At 42.3% G+C, this 17,801-nt stretch overlaps 1 long non-coding RNA gene across 1 annotated transcript; it reads right to left on the reverse strand.

The window, feature by feature from the left end:
* Window positions 1-203: 203 nt before the first annotated feature.
* LOC149857189 (uncharacterized) lies at window positions 204-2,020 on the reverse strand. Its single transcript, XR_016444092.1, has 3 exons — window positions 1,839-2,020; window positions 1,116-1,271; window positions 204-416 (listed from the first exon to the last, which is right to left on the reverse strand). It is a non-coding gene; the product is annotated as an uncharacterized LOC149857189 (long non-coding RNA).
* Between the last annotated feature and the right edge of the window lie 15,781 nt (window positions 2,021-17,801).

Here is a 17,801-nt window from a genome sequence, read left to right on the forward strand (position 1 = left end):
AGCTTGTCAAAGCAGAGTACCAAATGTTTTTGAAACACCACTTTGCACTTGCTTAAAGGCTACGTAAGGTGAAGACCATAAAGAATCAGGCCCAGTAATTAAATATAATTAAATTAAAATGGCATTATCACATGATGTATTGTTTGGGTGGATGGGAAGAGAATAAGAATACTATAAACAGGATACTTTGACACTTACCTTTTCCACCCATAAGAAGTTCACCCATGTGGGTTCATTCTTAGGCCAGGCTCCAGTGTCTTGGCAGGTCTGGGCTGGGCAAGAAGGCTGAGCTGGGGTCATGGAGGAAAAAACCTGGTGGAGAACCATGATGCTGAGTCCCTGGAATCACATGTTCCCACAACAGGACTCCATTGGTCCAGAGAGCTTCTAGGAAAAAGAAATGGGGAGCCAGAAGACTGGAGGCAGAGAAGTGACGCATCAGTGCATGTTTATTATTAAGTAGATTAATTAAAGAGTGGCCAGGACTGTTTAATTAAGTCAAAGGGTGGACTTTAGCAACCAAATAGTTTCTTTTTTATTGAAGTTCATGAATTGACAAACATTTGCTTATTTTATTTATACTGGCTCCTGTGCTTTTTGGGGTGCATTCACAAATTAACAAATTGTGATCAGTAATTGATCTCCCTTGGATCATACTGATAATCCTTATGAATTTATGGATTAGCCGGCCACTGAGTGTTAATCAACAGTGAGATGAACCTTGGGAGACAAAAGCCAGCAGAAGATTAACAGATCTTATTGAGTTGCCCTCCTTTCTAATGTGGAGATGAGGTAATGTATTCTCCATTGTAAGTAGGCTGATGTTTCAGCTAAACTTGAATTGGGGGCCTTTAGGGGCAACAAGATACAGATGCTGATAATTGAATGTTGTGGTCCTTTTGTGAGACTAAAGTACTGATTTAAGTTGATTTAATTAAGGACTGAAGGCATGTCAGAAACTGGACAAAAGGAACAAATTGGTAACTGGATTACATAACGAGATCGACAATTTGCATCTTGAGAGGAAAGGGACAGGGGTAGGGGAGGAGAAGCCCTATGAAATAACCATTCAGGGTGAAGGTATCCCACTGTTCTCCATATAATATCCATCCTACCTTTTTCTATATTACAAGTTGTGGTGAACAAGACTGGAGGAGAGGGCAGTAATTAGACCCTTGTACCAGGGGAGTGAAGACGATCAAACAGCACCTCTGACAGATACTCAAAACAGTGGCTCTCAGTAGTGGCTCCATGACTGTCCCATCAACTCTCTGTGCAATGAATGAAAAGACACACAATAAAACATTATTGAACCTTAGACAGAAAAGGTAATGTTTATAGAACTCATCGTCAACTCTCATGACAATCTGCTATTCACACCTGCTGCCTTTGAGGATACACAGGGCCAACATTTCTTCCTGTTTAAGCGGCAAAATTCTGTGAGATTGAACGAAACTATATCCAATTATACTGAAAGATAATTTGGCAGCACTGATCACGCAGATCAGATATAAAGAAATACTGATTTTAGTCCTGTTTCACTTAATATGTTGAGAGGCTGAGAGCCATGGGACTCTTCAGCCTGGAAAAGCACAGGCCCAGTGGCCACCTATAAGTTTATCAAGGGTGCTCACCAGGATCTGGGGGAACATCTGTTCACCAGAGCACCCCAAGGGATGATAAGGTCGAACAGTCACAAACTCCTCCATGACCATTTCAGGCTGGGCGTAAGGAAGAACTTCTTTACTGTCAGAGCCCCCAAGGTTTGGAATAGACTGCTGACAGAGGTGGTTCAAGCACCTACTCTGAATGCCTTCAGGAGACATTTGGATGTTTACCTTGCTGTGTTCCTATGATTCCTTCTGACTTCCTGTCCCTGGGGCAGGGGACTGGATTCGATGATCTTCCAAGGTCCCTTCCAGCCCAAATGTCTATGAAAATCTATGAAATACACAACAGAAATCTGAATGTATGTTTATGTGTTATGAGCTTTTATGATTTATGCCACTGACAAGGCAGGCTGCTGCACTCCATGCTAGCTGAAGTTTCCAGAGGGGAATGCTACAACATAACACCAACTCACAGCCTGGGGAGTTCAGTGAAACAGGCCTTCGGCACTACATGCATGGAACAAAGGAGCAAATTCAGAAACAAAGGTGTTCCAACAAGCAACTCAATCCCAGATGTCTATCTATGCATTGGCATCCATTTTTCAAAACTGAATCTGAAGTTTGGTATCCAAATTTCTATTTAATTACCAAATTGTAAGTGCAGGTACCTAAGGAAGGGGCCAAAAATTAAGAATTTTGGCAAATAAAATGTCAGGGCCAAGGTGCCCAAATCTGGGTAATCAACAGGTAAAAAAATTTAGAATTTCTTTGGGGGTAGTTCTCAGTGGGCATGTCTACATGAGATACTTACTGCTCAGTAGCTTAATAACACTGCACAGTAGTGTGCTGGTCAAAAACCATGCTAATATGCTACAGCACAGTGTTATCAGGCTACTGTGCAGTAAGCATCAGAAAAAATTGTGCACCGTTGCTACTGCTCAGTAACTATAGTTACTGCGCATTTAGTTAGTACTTCATTAACCAAGTACTAAACTAAATGCACAGTACTACTGAGCACTAATGAACATGTAGATGCACTCAGCGTGAACTCAGCAGGTCACATGATGTCTTAGGTTCTCTCTTTTTTGCTCTGGTAGATTCATTTTTTATTGAATAGCAGAGTAAATAGTCAAGTAAAACTGGTGTAAACTGTTGGCAAGTATGCCAGGCTAAGTAGCAGTCTTTTACTTTTCTATAATTAAAAGTCAATATACAAGCATAACATTCTTGTTTCAGTACAAAATACAGTACCATAGCATATACGTTGCTTCTGAGCCTGTTGTACTAACAAAACAGTCAGCTCAGCTCACTCTGCAAAAGAGCTGCTCTTAAAACTAGCCCACTTTATTGAATGATTGCACATATTTTGCCTGAACAGACCCAAGTTTTTTCCATGTAATGCTAAATTTACATTACTGGTAGCATTGATGAGAAAGGCCCTGATTTCCATTGCATTATGCATAGTGGAAGTGTCAGGATAGCTTTGAAGGCATTTAATTAAATATTTGGCAGAGTTTAATTAATTAAATATTTAAACATTAAATACTAAATAGGATGTGATATCTGCTTAGTGGACATTATGTCTCAATAGCCATTAGTCATTAAGTAGATCTCAAATTGCCCCTAGAAGGCCCCCCTCAGCTAAGTGAGGTCTTAAGTATAGGCACTTTTGGATCCTCATTAATAAGTAACTGAGGCTGGATTAAGACTATGCAGAGACTGATATTCCTATTAACTGAAATGTTAATGTCTCTGGCTGAGATCAGGCTCTCCAGTCCAGACAGCAGAGGGTGTCCTAAGAATGAAGCAATGAGATGCGCCATTCTGAAAATGATTTAGAGGGCAGTAAACTTTTACCCGTGCTTTGTTAAAAATAGTAACACAAATCATAGCCCACATGCATGTTCATGGCAGTCCTCGCTAACCCAGCTTCAGGAGGGACCTGCTGGAGACCAGATGCACAACAATGGAAGCAGTCTGCAGGATGCCTGCTGAGATAAGCTCTGCACTACCACCTGGTGGCTTCCAGGTGAAAGCCACGCTTAGAGGACTCTGGCCCTTCTCAGTTAAAGTGCAATCATGGGAGTTTATGGAAGGAGAACAAAGATGTAAAGTACAGAACATAAACATAAAAATCTAAAATGCCAGGCTATTTCATACCAACTTGAGGGTGTTTTAAATGAATTATATGGTTTAGAATTCACATAGGTTTCCATCTACTTTAAGGTACTTTCACTGCCAGAGAAATGTAAAGCAGCCTCAGTGTAAGTATGAATCACCCCATTGCACCACCTGCCATATTCTCTGTAACCATTCATTAGGGTTTTGTTTCATCCAAACATCTGAAGTACATGCTGTACCTTAGGCACGTGAATAGTTACATAGAAATCAAGAGGACTCCTCATACATATAAATTTAAGCTTGTTCTTAGGATTTGCTTAATTAAGGAGATTGAGGCTTTTAAGATAATTCAGCAACATGATCCACAATTATCTGCATTCCCCCTCTTGGTGGGTCAGTGCAGCCAGTGGTAGTTTGGTCCATGCTTCTCTGGGACTATTCATTTTTAGAACTTCAGTATATTTTCAGTTAAATAAGGGAATATGTTCTCACTTGAAAGCTTTAAATATTATGGCCAGTTTATGCTATATATTTGTGTGGGGGGGTGTAGCTTGGGGGTGACTGTGCCCCCTCAATTGCATAGCCCAGTGAGGTCCAACTATATAGTACAATATAGAATCATAGAAAAATAGGATTGGAAGGGACCTTAGGTAGTCATCTAGTCCACCCCCCCAACTTAAGTTATGATCATCCCTATCCAATAATGTATGTGTGTGTGTGTGTGTATACATTTACCCTATATATATGTATGGGGTGGGGGTTGAGGATAGAAAAAGCCTATTGATGGATTTTTGTAGAGTGGAGCAGCTCTCCATCAGTATGGTCCACATGACCTCCAGTTGCATTCTTTGTATATTTAAGAAAAAAATTGTAGCAATACCTGAAGCCATTTGGAGAGGCATTTTAAAGTAACTGAAAGAAAACAAACCATCAAACATTAAGCAGCACATTCACTTACTGAATTACTAGCTAACTGCCAACTGCGGATTTACTTTTTAATTTTAATGCATCTTGTTTTGTGATGTCAAGTTGTCAGAAGACACAGGCTGAAGAATACAAAACAAATATCAGTGCCACACTTCCTAATAATTCAGACAACCAGCTTCCTCTCCTCACATTATCTTCACAGCCCAAAGTGGGGGGAGCCAGTCTGAATTGCTTGCAATCTGGTCCTCTCCCCTGGATTACTGCTCTCCCAGTTCTTTCTCATGGTGGTTTTGCATGCTTGTTGCTTGCTGTTAAAAGGCTTTTCATTTTCTGACAATTTATAAATATGTATTGGGCCTGAAGGATGAGGGTAAAGCAAATGCTGTTTCTTTTTTTAAAGAAAATTAAACATGACAAACTTAGTTATTCATGCAAACCATCAGCCTGTTATCTCTGATTATGCAGGATCCAAATGGTGAATATGAGTGAATGAGTGCATTCATCAAAGTAAACTGTCAGAGGCAGAAACACAGTTTTTAACCTACCCTTACCTATTTTCTTTTGTACTTATATTTCAGTATCTTCAACAGGCAGTTCAGTTGCTTAATACCAAGAGCACCTATTTTTCTACTATCTATTTTAAGGGGATTAATTAACCTTGAGAGACTGATGGGGGGAAACTGCATGTAGCTATCTATTGCTTTAAAGCATCACTTCATCAGGATATTTTAAGCTCACAGTCCAGAGCATATGGTATTTCAAGAACAGAAGCTGAAAGTACAGTACATATGTATTCCTTCACACAAAACGCATTAAAGGAGTTTAAGTATTTTGTTAAGCCTCTATATGTGTGCATATGTATGTATGTGTGGGAGAAGTAAGTGGAAATAAACTTCACACATAGGAAAATAAGTGACACAGATTTATTTTCATCTCTCCACCAACCTGCCCCATAGCAACAGTGAAAGCTTGGGATATGTAAACTTGAGAAAACAAGAAATATTTTATCAAATCATCTGAATTTATGGTAAGTGCCAAAGTTTACTCTTGTGTTTAATACAGAAAAGCTGCCTCAGAGAGTGATTCTTATATTAAGGAGCAACTTTGATGTTGTAACATGCTGGTTAAATGTGGCTTAAAAGGCAGCCCACTGTTAACTGGCCCAGAGAAGAGACTACTATATTGACAGCTAAATGAGGGTATCCCTTTGAGCCAACAGTGACAGTCTGTTGTTTTGAGCTGAAGGCTCTTTGGTGTCTTCCTGCTGATGACCATGATGTCTGCAGCACAGATTTTTGGCCAAGTACGGAGTGAGGAAGTGGACAGTTTGGAGGAACAATAATAGATTGGGAAATCTCTTCATTCAGAGTCACCATATTGCATGGCATTAATCAACAGTTGTTTGCAGTTATTAATTGTTATCCATGTGGGTCTGACTCAGGAACCCTTGTTCTTCTCAAACAACAGCCTCGTAGCCAAGCCTGACTTGCGTCAGGCAATCAATCCCCTTGCCTGATGATAGGCACTGGATTACATTGCAGAACAGGTGTAAAGGGCAGCAAAAGAGAAACCTGCACTGCTGCTCAAAGCTTCTTTCTGGAATTATAAAGCCCTCCAATTTATAACTCAATTAATCTAGCTCCCTTCACAGTTACTTGAAGTAGTACTCAAGATCATAAGATAGTCAGCAAGAAAGGAATGTGCCTTCCAACCCCCACAGTTCCTGTTTTGGAAATGGACTGCTTGTAAAAGGTATAAATTCTGTGGTAGTCTAAAAAAGGGGTTACTAAGCAAACTGTAGGGCACGTACTTATATCTCAACCCCTGCTCTAGGTGGTAGCTGGGAAGGGTAAATCTCAGGGCCAGTGTTTTGGTAATACAATCTAGTGATGAGACTAGCCCATGCATGGGCCACTGGCCTGCCTGTGGGAGGCCTGAGGCACTAGGGGTGCCTGCCTATACATTGTGGTGGAGCACCTTTGGGGTGCTCGCCACATGGCAGGGGCTGCAGTAGACTGGGACAAAGCCAGCAGGGAAGGCAGCTAAGTGAAGCCCCCTCTTCCGAATGTCATGGGTGTGTGGTGGAGCACCTCTGGGGGTGCTCGCCACTTGAGGGCTCTCACAGGCTCTGAGGGGAGCCTGCTTTGGAGGAGCAGCAGGGGAAACCTCCCCTTGGTACTATTTGAAGGGGGAAGGTGTGTGGCAGGGCACTGTTGGTGCCTGCCACTTTAAGAGCAAGCAACCAAGCAGGTGCTTGATTGGCCAAGCAGTCAGCAGGTGCTTGATTGTAGTGGCCATTTTAGATCTCTGGCTGCCCAAATAAACAAGGCAGTTTGCTGCCTGGCAAGTCAGGCAGTAACATTGCCTGGTTGTAAGGCAGGAGCTGTAGGAGATGGTTTGGAGGCTCCTGGTCCTGGGCATGACCTAAAACTCCACCCTGATGGGGCTCTCAGTGGTGCAGAAGCCCCCAAGAAATGCCAAGCCAGTTGTCACCCTGGTGAAAGGTGGGTAGGGGCACCTTAAACCTAGCCCTTACCTTTGGGTGGGTCACATAACACCGGAGGTAGTTGGGAGCCAGGCACGGCTACAGCCATCTGAGCCCTGTGGGGTGCAAGACCCCAAAGAGGGAGAGTGGGATTCAGGCATGGCTGCAGCCACCTGAGCCCTGTAGGGTGCAAGACCCTGAGGAAAGGTAGCTGGGGCTGGGAATGGCTACAGCCACCTGAGCCCACCAGGGAGGGAAGCCCCATGGCCCCAAGTAAGGGGGAGGTGTGGAGCCCCAAGTGAGGGGGATGAGGTATGGAGCCCCAAGTGAGGGGCAGAGATGAGTAGTCCCAGTGAGGGGGCAGAAAGGAGGACCCCAGTGAGGGGGCAGAGATGTGAAGCCCCAGTGAAGGGGGGGCAGTGGGAGATGTGTACCCTCAGGGAGGGGCTAGCACCAATGAGGGGAAGGAGATAAGGAACCCCAGTGAAGGGGGGGAACCAGAGGTCTGAGAGCCCGGTATGTTTATATACATATATCAAGTTGCCCCCCAGAAGGGGCCAGAGCAAGCTTAGACCCAGTCAGGTAATTAGACCCCAGTGATGGTCATGGGAGAGGCCCAAAAGATGGTACATCTGCTACCCAAGGTATGAACTAGATAAAGCCTATGGCCTAAGGGGCCCACTCCAAGAGGGAACAAGGCAAAACAAGTTGTCAAGGCATGAAAAAGACCCTGTGAGAGAGGGTGGAGTGTGAGAGGCCCTAGGGAGAGGAGGACAGTATGAACGTGTGTGTGACTGAGGCCTGATGACAAGGCCTAAGCTTGGTCCGGTTGTAGGCCGGGAGCAGTGTCATCTGGATGCCATCTGCAAGACTTGGGCTGCAGTGTAGGGGAGGATCAGAGCTGCAGATAGCGCTCCCTAGCATCGGGGCAAGAATGGGCAGTCTCCCGCCTTAATTTACACTGTAATTAATTAAGAACAAGGCATGGCGGGTGAGTCAAGTGGGTGGCGTGACCAAAAGAAAGTGGGAAAACTAGCACTGTGGCTAGTTGGGGAGCCTCACTTTGCCACATACATGTACATTGAGGCTGCTCTGACATGCTGTAATTCCAGTACATCAGCGCAGATTTGATTAACTGAGTCTGCTGAAGCATGGTAATTACCGTGCTCCCACAGACTCCAGTGTCACGTGTATCAGTGTCCCCATGCTGAAAAATGGAGGCGGGAGTCCTTTAATTGAAGCTTGTTCAACAATACATGTGGCACTCTGGGCACTTCAATTAGAGTGGCTCATGGAGTTGCTCTAAAATGTGTCCCCGACCTGTGACAGCCCCTCCCCCCCCCACCTCATGGAGCACATCTGTAAACATCCTACAAGCCTAGCTGTCAGCTCCCATCCAGGACATTATGAGTTTTTCACACACAGACACCTAGAGTGGTCATTGGTCCTGTTTTATACCAGATATCCTGTTTTTTGTCCTCTGTCCATTTCTAAATGAGGAACAGACTGCACAAAGTCCTGTTTTTCAGTTCATTGGTGGAAATGCATGTCAATCATTTGTCCTTGCACTTCTGTTGGCTGTGCTTAGAGGTAGTTTGGTACACAGCCAGGAGGAGCAGGGTTCCAAGTCAGTCAAGGAGGGCAGGAGGTGGTCTTGTTATGGAGGCCCCGCCCCTTGCTACTGAGTGATTGAGGAGGCAGCAGTCTCACCCCTCACCAAAGGGTTGTCCTGTAGCCTGGGGATGTCCTGTAGCCCACTTGGAATAACAGCATGTCAGGGAGAAGACGAGAAAAAGGCAGGATGTAGATGCATGGCACCCTTCACAGTGCTTTGGCTAAGGCCCCAAGGAGTCCTGGGATTAACCCTGCTCACAGCAGAGGTATAACGCACCCTCTTACTTAACCCTAGGTCTCTCCAAGTCTTAGGACCCCTCTACATGTGCAGAAAAAGGAGCGGTGGGTTGAATGTGCCATCCACATGATCACACCTGCTGCCATGCCACACGTGCATGGTGGGAGGTGCGACTTTGGGATAGCAAATGAGATCCTATGTGGCGTGATTGGACTCCCCCTGTACCAGCAAGAAGCAAGCTGCCACAGCTGGGAGCCCCTTCAGCTGATGGAGCTCCTAGCCTGAGAGGTACCCCACACTGCCCCATGGCTGGGAGACTGCAGCTGACAGGGCTCCCAGTTGTGGGGGCATGTGATGCACCCCATGGCTGGGAGACAGCAGTTGATATGATCTCCCAGCTGCAGGAATGTGTGCAGTGCACTTCTGCCCCCCCAATCCTCCCCACATAGCTGGGAGATCACATCAGCTGCCATCTTCCAGCCGGGGGGGTACATGAGGTGCCCTGTCAGCAGAAAGCTCCCAGGCTCAGGGGTGCACATGGGGCCCCCCAGCTGGGCGCTCCAATTAACTGAAGGGGCTCCCAGCCACAGCAGTCCCTGACCACACATTCAATTAATGGCATAATAAGAAGCAGCTACAATGTTATTACACATATTTTGTGAAATAACTTTGTAGCTTGTTCCTCTTTTTAGTTTGCCATTAAGTGATTGAACATGTGGCCAGATTACCACTTAAGACATGATTAACCAGTTAATCACTCCTTAAGTGTAACGTGTAGATGGAGTCGCAGTGGCATTGGTTTAACTATGCAACATGTGAGAAGTATGTTGTGTTTTTAACTGTGCCCTATTTTGTCTGTGGCTAACTTAAGAAAATTCTGCACCAGAGTCAAAGAAAGAGTTTCTGTTCCACACGCAACTTATGTTGTACATTTATACTTAAGCTCCTTTTGTCTTTGAAACAACACTGTTCTCTCCTCATGCACTTTAGTCACAAGTCAAAAAAAATGAACAACCTGGCCTTCATTTCAGTCCTTATTAGTGTTCTATTTGATTTTAAATGAATGCAATGCTCACACTTTCAGGGTTTTTTTAATCAAATCTTTTAACCTTTTTTGGTTTGCCTGCTGGTTTCAGCATTGCTTGCATTAAAGGAGATTCAGTTTAGGATAGAATTATTTGGAGCACACTTGTTTTAAATAACTGACAGGGCAAAAATTACATTTAGGCGAAAAGTCAATGTACCATAATGCCTAACTGGCAAGAACATAACTGATTTACCCTGCCGTTTCTGCCTGAACTGTAACAGCTTGCAACAAAACCAGATGAGAGCACATGTTCACATTAAGAGGCCTGTACTTCCCTGGGTGTGAGTGTGCAAGTCCCATTAATGTTTTTTAATACCTTTTTATTTATCTCTGGGTGCACATACACACTGGGAAAGGCTGATTACGGTTTAATGTGACACACTCACATCATCTGTGCAAAATTTGCAAGTTAATTAATTGGTTACAAATCTTTTTTTTCCAAGAACATTAACATAGTACTGAAACGTACTTCCTGCTCCTGTAATGCTCGGGAGGCTGTTGATGCCTTCCTGCCTCCCACTGTCTCATGCCTTGTGGGCATTGCTTTCACCATTGATTCAGTTCATTTTGGTGGACTAGAATTTTAAATCTTCAGTGGTGCTCACAGTAAGCCACGGCTCTGCTGCGTAGCTGAAGACATACAATGCATGAAGAGGGTAACTGGCCAGACTCTTTCAGAGTTGGGTGGAGGGCAAGGAGGGCTATTTGCAATAGGAAAGATCCACTGTAATACAATGTGAATTTTTAGGACACCGCTACACCATCCATGATTTACTCTCTGGTTGAGTCAGTCTGAGAGCAGCACTACTTAATGCTACCCTCTGCCCCCATTGTTATAAAGTTATGACTTGAAACCCTTGAATCACATTTAGTGTTTCCTTTCCATTCAAATCCTCCTCCTTCCCTTCTTATTTGACTCATTTTCAACTGGCCTACTGACCTTCATGCTAATTGATCATTACTAATAGATAAGGATAAGTTGGTTTTTGAACTGAACTTACTGTGCACACACTGTTACTTGACTGACATATTCTGCCTTTTGTGACTGGACTGAGATCATTTGAACTTGAATCAGATCATGGTAGGCAACATTTTCAATGCACTCCTTGAGTTTTAAGACTGTGCTTAAAGCTTTGTCGTGACCTGACATTTTTACAACACATGTTAACAGAAGAGTCTGAAATAACACTCAAGTCCTTTTTAGCAATTGAGTCCTTTTTCTTCTCCTTAGCCTTGATAATATCAGCACATACTTATGTTGTTTATGTTGCTTATATAGTGACTCTTTACATAGTGCATTTTATCCAAGGATTGCTCAGTACTTTACCAAGATTAACTAATGAAGCTCCTGTAAACTAGCCAAGTACTGCAGACAGCCACACAAATCATTTATATGAGCAAACTGAATCCCCAAAACTATAAGCGACTTACCAGATTTTTTTTTTTTTTTTTTAAGAGAATCAGAGGCAAAGCTCAAAATAGAACTCAGCAGTACCAGTCCTCAGTCACCTGATTAGATACAGTAGTACTGAAAAGTGCCTTTTATACATAAGTGAGTTATTGTTGGAAACTCAAATAAAGCCATTTATCATCATGGTACTTGGGAACTGAGTACTTAACATCTACCAAGACAGTGCATATGGGTACATGAACATGTTACCATGAGGTAAGCTAGGGTGTAAGCTTATAGCACATCAGCTACTTATCCTGCAGTAAATTTTAGAAAGTTTACCCCTCACTGCAAGTAGAGATACACAAACAACAAATATTCAGCAGTTAATGGAGCAGTAGAATCACATATAGAAATGTTAAACAGGAGAGAGGCTAAATGGAGAGGTAACTCTGTACATGACCTGCAAGTCCTTATAAGACAGCACGTGTATATACCAGTTCATGTTATAAACTTGTGTTTCAAGTAGTACCAGCACATAGGTGAGGTTTTCCACAGTTATTGAGCTAAATATCTAAACCACAGTTGAGTGCTGAGTGCTGGTGGGTGAAAATCCCACCAACAGTACAGCAAGTGTCCAATTCTAGTTATCTTGCATGCAAAAAGATTTGATTTGTATGTGCAATGAGTAATCACACATGTAAATTACTCTCTCAGTAGTGCAGATTTTGGGCATGCAGCTGCATGTCTCATTTATTTGAAAACTTGATTCTCTATTCTACTGGAATGAGTAACAGAAAGAGCAACACTTTTTATGTCCCATATCTGCCAGGTACAATGATGTAAGGACACTAGGACAGAATAAACATAAATATGAAATAAATGAGAGTGGGTCCCACATCTTACATCCCACATAACATATGTGTAATCTGTAATGGGTTGCTGTAGGAAGGCTATGTGAGGCTTTTAGCTGGCCAGAAGAGGTAAAGGAAGAGCTATGTCAACTTTGCTTAGATTATACAGAAATTGGTGACAGGGAGGGACTGGTTATTCCTTTCACTTTGAACAGATTTTCATTTCTCCATCCTATTGAGTTCCTACTTTTCCTCAGAAAGATTGGCATCAGTCAGGCAATTGCTGTACCCACCTTGACACAATTGCAATTTCCATGTTAGTTCAAGATACCAACAAAAATGACCAGCTTTTTTCTAGTCTATAGTTGGGAGTCCTGACTATTTATAAGCAATTTAGGTGTTTCCATAAGAGAAGAGCAGTCAGAAGATATAGCCAGCACAAAAACCAACCAACCCAACCCAACCCAACCTTTCAGAACATGCATATATAGCCTAGTCATAGCAAACTCCAACAACAATGCCAAACATCCAGATTAATGACAATGCTTTTCCTGTGAATATGGCCTTGCTGAGTCCAAACACGTTCTTCCAGGTTGCCAAATTATGTAAGTCAGCAAAAAATGCTGAACTGTCTGTTTGCTTTAAACAATTATGTCAGCTCCATGAGTAAAATGTGTTCCCTCAACTGACCTCTATGCAACAGGTAGGCAGGCAGCTCTAGATGCCTCATAGTTTAACACAGATATCCCGAGGCAGCTAGAAATTTCCATTAGGGAAAGAAGGAAAAGTACATTAGGTAGGGGTGGAGGATATGGATGCACTAGGGACAACTGCTGGATTATTTCACTAGAGAGTTTACCAGTCATATTATTATTGGAGTTACAGAGGTACACAAGACCTCAACAAAGGTCGGAGCATATTTTTATAGGGCACCATCCATATCACATAGTAAGGGACAGAATCCGCTCAGAACAGATTTCTTTTGAAGGGCCATGCTTTCAAAAGTTCTCAGATCTCAAGCAGGTTTCTTCGTGCTGGACCCTTTGGAAAATATGATTTCTTCATAAAAGCAATGACTACAAAAGTGAAATGTACTCTGAGGTAACTACCTGGATAGTTTCCTATATGGAACTTTTTCAAATGTATAGTGCTGAACTGAAAACTGAGTTCTTGTGAAAATGAAGCCACTTCTATAAGTGCAAAGATGCAAAAAAATTGGGTGTTGAGCTCTTTTCACACTTAGATAAAACAAAGGAGGTTCTGGGGCAGAGAAAGAATAAATATTCACAGTCAAACAGGAAATTTGTGGCAGAGCTGAGAGCAGAACCAAGATACCCTGGGCTGCAGCCCAGTGTGGTCAACTTGAATGACTGTGCTGCTATCTAGCATGTATTGTCAGTAACAGCTGCAGCATTTTATCCCCTAGATGGTGGAAGCAAACACCTGATAACTTTCACCCCCTGGATAGAGATAGAAATTACACATAAACCAGTATAAGTGATTGAAAACCAGTTCAAGTCTGTAACACAACAGAAGTTCAGTATACATAAACCACTTTCAAAATGGCCAAAACCAGTTTCAGATAAACTTAGATGGATGTAGTATCAGACTTAACTGATTTAGGTTATATCAGTTTTTTGATACTTCTGCCCCAGATCCCCTCCAGATTTAAGTTGTCTGCTCCAGCAAACCAGGGAGGTGTGCTCTAGCACCCTTCAGCTTCTGGCCTGGGCTACTGCAGGCTTGTGGCTGCATGTCTGAAATCAAAAGTGAATGTCTGTACACTTACTTATCAGTTCAATCTATGCAGCTTAAACTAACCTGTGAAGAGTGAATTGATTCAGCCTCCAGGTTTTTAACCAACTGTATTTAGCCCACAAGTGCCCACACGGGGAGTCATAGAAAAGCAACAATGGTCTAATTGTGTCAATATAACTCTGCTGATTAACCTTCTCCATGTGGAGAAGTCCTCTAGATTTATGTTCAGCAGTTCTTCACATGCAGTTAAATGACTCAGTCATTTTAGTTTACCCTGACCTGATTCCCAGTCTAACACATAAGCTAAACCACAAAGTATATTTAGCTTGAAACACATGTTTGGGGAACATTTGAATAAATCTTTACCAGTACAGTAATGGCTTTGAGTGAATTGGCAACTGATACACAACCAGATAGAAATCTTTAGAGAAGATGACGCTAGCTCAAATCTCTCGTTGTCATATCTTCACAGCCCATGTAGGCAACGTAGATGGCATGTGGCAAATGAGGCTAAGGGAAAGATAGTTACAGCAGCCTTGTGCTGAGAAGGACTGATTATGGCACAAGAATTTTCTGAAACTGAGCAATTAATGAAGAAAAGATTCTTCGTTTCCACTGCAGAATCTGAATGGTGCTGACCAGGAAGAACTGTTCTGGCTTGTGAGCACTAGGGTGAACCCAGGCAGCCTAGATCCCTAGAGTGATGAGTAATTTCCTGTTATGAGTTTTCAAGTTTCTTTGCAGATCTCTTGAGATTCATCAAACTATCCATCTCATGCTAGAAGAGACAAATCAGGGTGGGTAAGGAAACTAAATATCAAAATTAACATAGTTTTTTAAATATTTTGACAGAGTAGCTATTTGGGCTAACATCAAGCTGAACAATGTACTGTAATTTATAAAAGTTCTTAGAAACATGAGACCTCATTACACCATGCTACTTTTAAAACTTAATACAAAGAGATTTTCAGACTTTAACTATAACATAAAGTAGACCTAATGATGGGCATTTGATGCCTACAAGCTTGCTTTTTATCTTTTTTTTTTTTATTGGACCAAAAATTAGAAAAGTCTTGTCTCACAAAACTTGCTTCCCTCATGAAGCCAATATTCATTTACATTCAAATACAGAAGAGGAAAATGGAAAATAGGACAAGAGGATACACAGGACATGTCCAATGCTATGATCTGGTGGAGACAGAACACCAAGAAAACTGTATAACAAACACAAGAACTATAACATTCCTTTAGGCCGCCTATACACATGCAGAGAGGCTGCTCCAATGCACTGTAATTAATCGAGACCTGCTGGAGTGTAGTAATTACCACACTCCCACAGACTCCAGTGTCACATGCACTGAAAAATGGTAGTGGGGGTGCTTTAGCTAAAGCTTGTTTGATGAGCTTTAGTTAAAGTGTCCCCTCCATCATTTTTCAGCACAGGGACACTGATACACGTGACACACTGGGTGCTTTAATCAGAGTGGTTCACAGAGACGCTCTAATTAAAGTGCTCCCCTCCATCCCCGCCTCCACTCCCAGATCACGTTTATAAGTGCCCTTAGTCTCTAGTATTTCACCCTCCAAACTGTCATCAGGTAAGAGGGTTATGTTGCTCTCAGTTGCTACTCTTCAGAGCATAATAGTTTAGCTTCCTAAAGTCTTTCAGAATCATCACAGTCTGGGAAAATATATCTAATTCCCTCTAAAATAATTTGGAGCTTCACTGGGTAGAAAATTGCTATTTCTGCTCCAATGCTGGAGAATTCCATTTTTAATGATTGGAATTTCTGTTATGTGCAATTATAATATTCTTTATATTCTCTCTCCTTCTCAGTTCAAATATACTATTAGCTTTCTTGCTGCTGCTATGCATTGAGCAGATACAGGTCACTTCTAATGTTCAGGGATTATGTCCTCCTTACCCCCTGAATCAACTCCAACACAGAAAGAAGGATGAAGGGTTTTGTCTATTCCAGGAGACTTGTTTCAGATACCAGTGGTTTTTGGTGACAAGAAATCCTCACTAATCCACATTCCAATATGAGCTTCAGTTAGATGGCATTGTGATAGTTTATCTCCATAGCTAGAATAGGAAGATGGTGACTGTGAAACAAAGCCAACTGAGGATGAGATTCTGCAAAGGGATTCCCAACAATCCCATATTTAAGTTTCATGTAAATCAGCACAGATACGAGGGTCCATACTAGTATACAGGATGTTTGCAGGATCAGGAATACAGACAATAATGGAAGAGTGCCTGGACTCATAGACTGCTGAAAGTAAAAGTATCGTTACATCATGATTAGTCACTAAGTAGAATTCATCAGCTGACAGGATCAACTCATTCTGCAAAGATACCAGACAGCTATCCAAGGGCAACAATTTGAGTTCTCTGGTTCAGATTTGTCCCAATTAGGTTGAGTGGCTGAGAAGTGAAAGCCTTCAAGTGGGCAAATGTTACCTGAGAACTACATACCAAGGAGCAACATTTGTAAAGATACAACCATAATAAATCAGCTGCTTGCAGGAATCTGTTGATGTTTTATACAGATTGTCTCCAGAAGTTTAGTGCCTCATTTTTCAGTTTCTACTAGAATTTAGTACCTTTACTGATCTGAATCAATATCCTTAATTGGTAGTTTATAGTTACAGGCAAGGTACATTGACACTGATGAAAATTGGGCATAATTCACCAGTGGTACAAGTCCACCAGTGGAAGCAGTAGCACAGGCATATCTGACCCCGTACAAGCCTAAGGAAAAGAGGTACATGTTGTGGAGAGAAAGAACCCTGTGAGGGTTAGCCCACACAGAGGATGCTCCTGCGTGCACAAGGGGTGCTCCTGTGTATGCATGTATCTATCCCTTTACGTATGTGACTGAGCACCTCAGGGAGAAATATGAGGATATGGTAAAGCCATGGATCCCCATGAATAGAAATGGCTCCAAGAGAAATGGCTGGTGCATAAACATAATGGACTTAAATGCACAGAAAAGACTCTTGTTCCTTCTCATGACATCTTTTCTGCACCAAATAAAGCTCACATACTCGGAACCTAACTTGTAGCAGCAGCACATCCCATTCTATATTAGCACATCTTGATTACAAGGACAAATGGTGACCCCATAGCAGGTTGAAAACATTCTAGTATTTCATAGCATGGCACCAGAACAAGCCATAATACAGCTTTCCTTAGGCAACACTTCTGTTAATTGTCATTTTATAAACAAGGGATATTCCAAAATACTCTGTTCAAGCAAGACCTTCCTCTCCTTTACCTATGATCACATCCCTATACATCACTGGTGATGCTCTTTGCAGACAGAATCACTGCTGCAGAGACACCCACTGCGTTCTACACGGCACTGCCTTTCATTTCTGCTCTGACATGGTTTCACTGTTACTGAATAAAAGATAATGTTTAAATCAAAAGAAACAATATCCCCCAATTAAGCTCTTTCAATACAAGTCAAAATTAAATGCAGTCACCATGTGCATGTTTGAAACCCTTGCTACTCAGCTTTTGAAGTGGCCAGCCTGTCCATATTTCCTTTGAAGCATGCCTGCTGGCTGCAGGTTTCTATAGTACATGCTTGCCATTACATATCTTTTAAAAAAGAGAAGTTGAAATTTAGAAAAACTGAGACAAATTAAAAAACAAAAACAAATCCCTTATCATTCAGACTTATCAAATACAACGTTAGAGGTAAAGCA

Source organism: Crocodylus siamensis, chromosome 9, assembly GCF_052110815.1.
Source record: "Crocodylus siamensis isolate JL-2025a chromosome 9, ASM5211081v1, whole genome shotgun sequence".
Classification (NCBI taxonomy): Eukaryota; Metazoa; Chordata; order Crocodylia; family Crocodylidae; genus Crocodylus; species Crocodylus siamensis.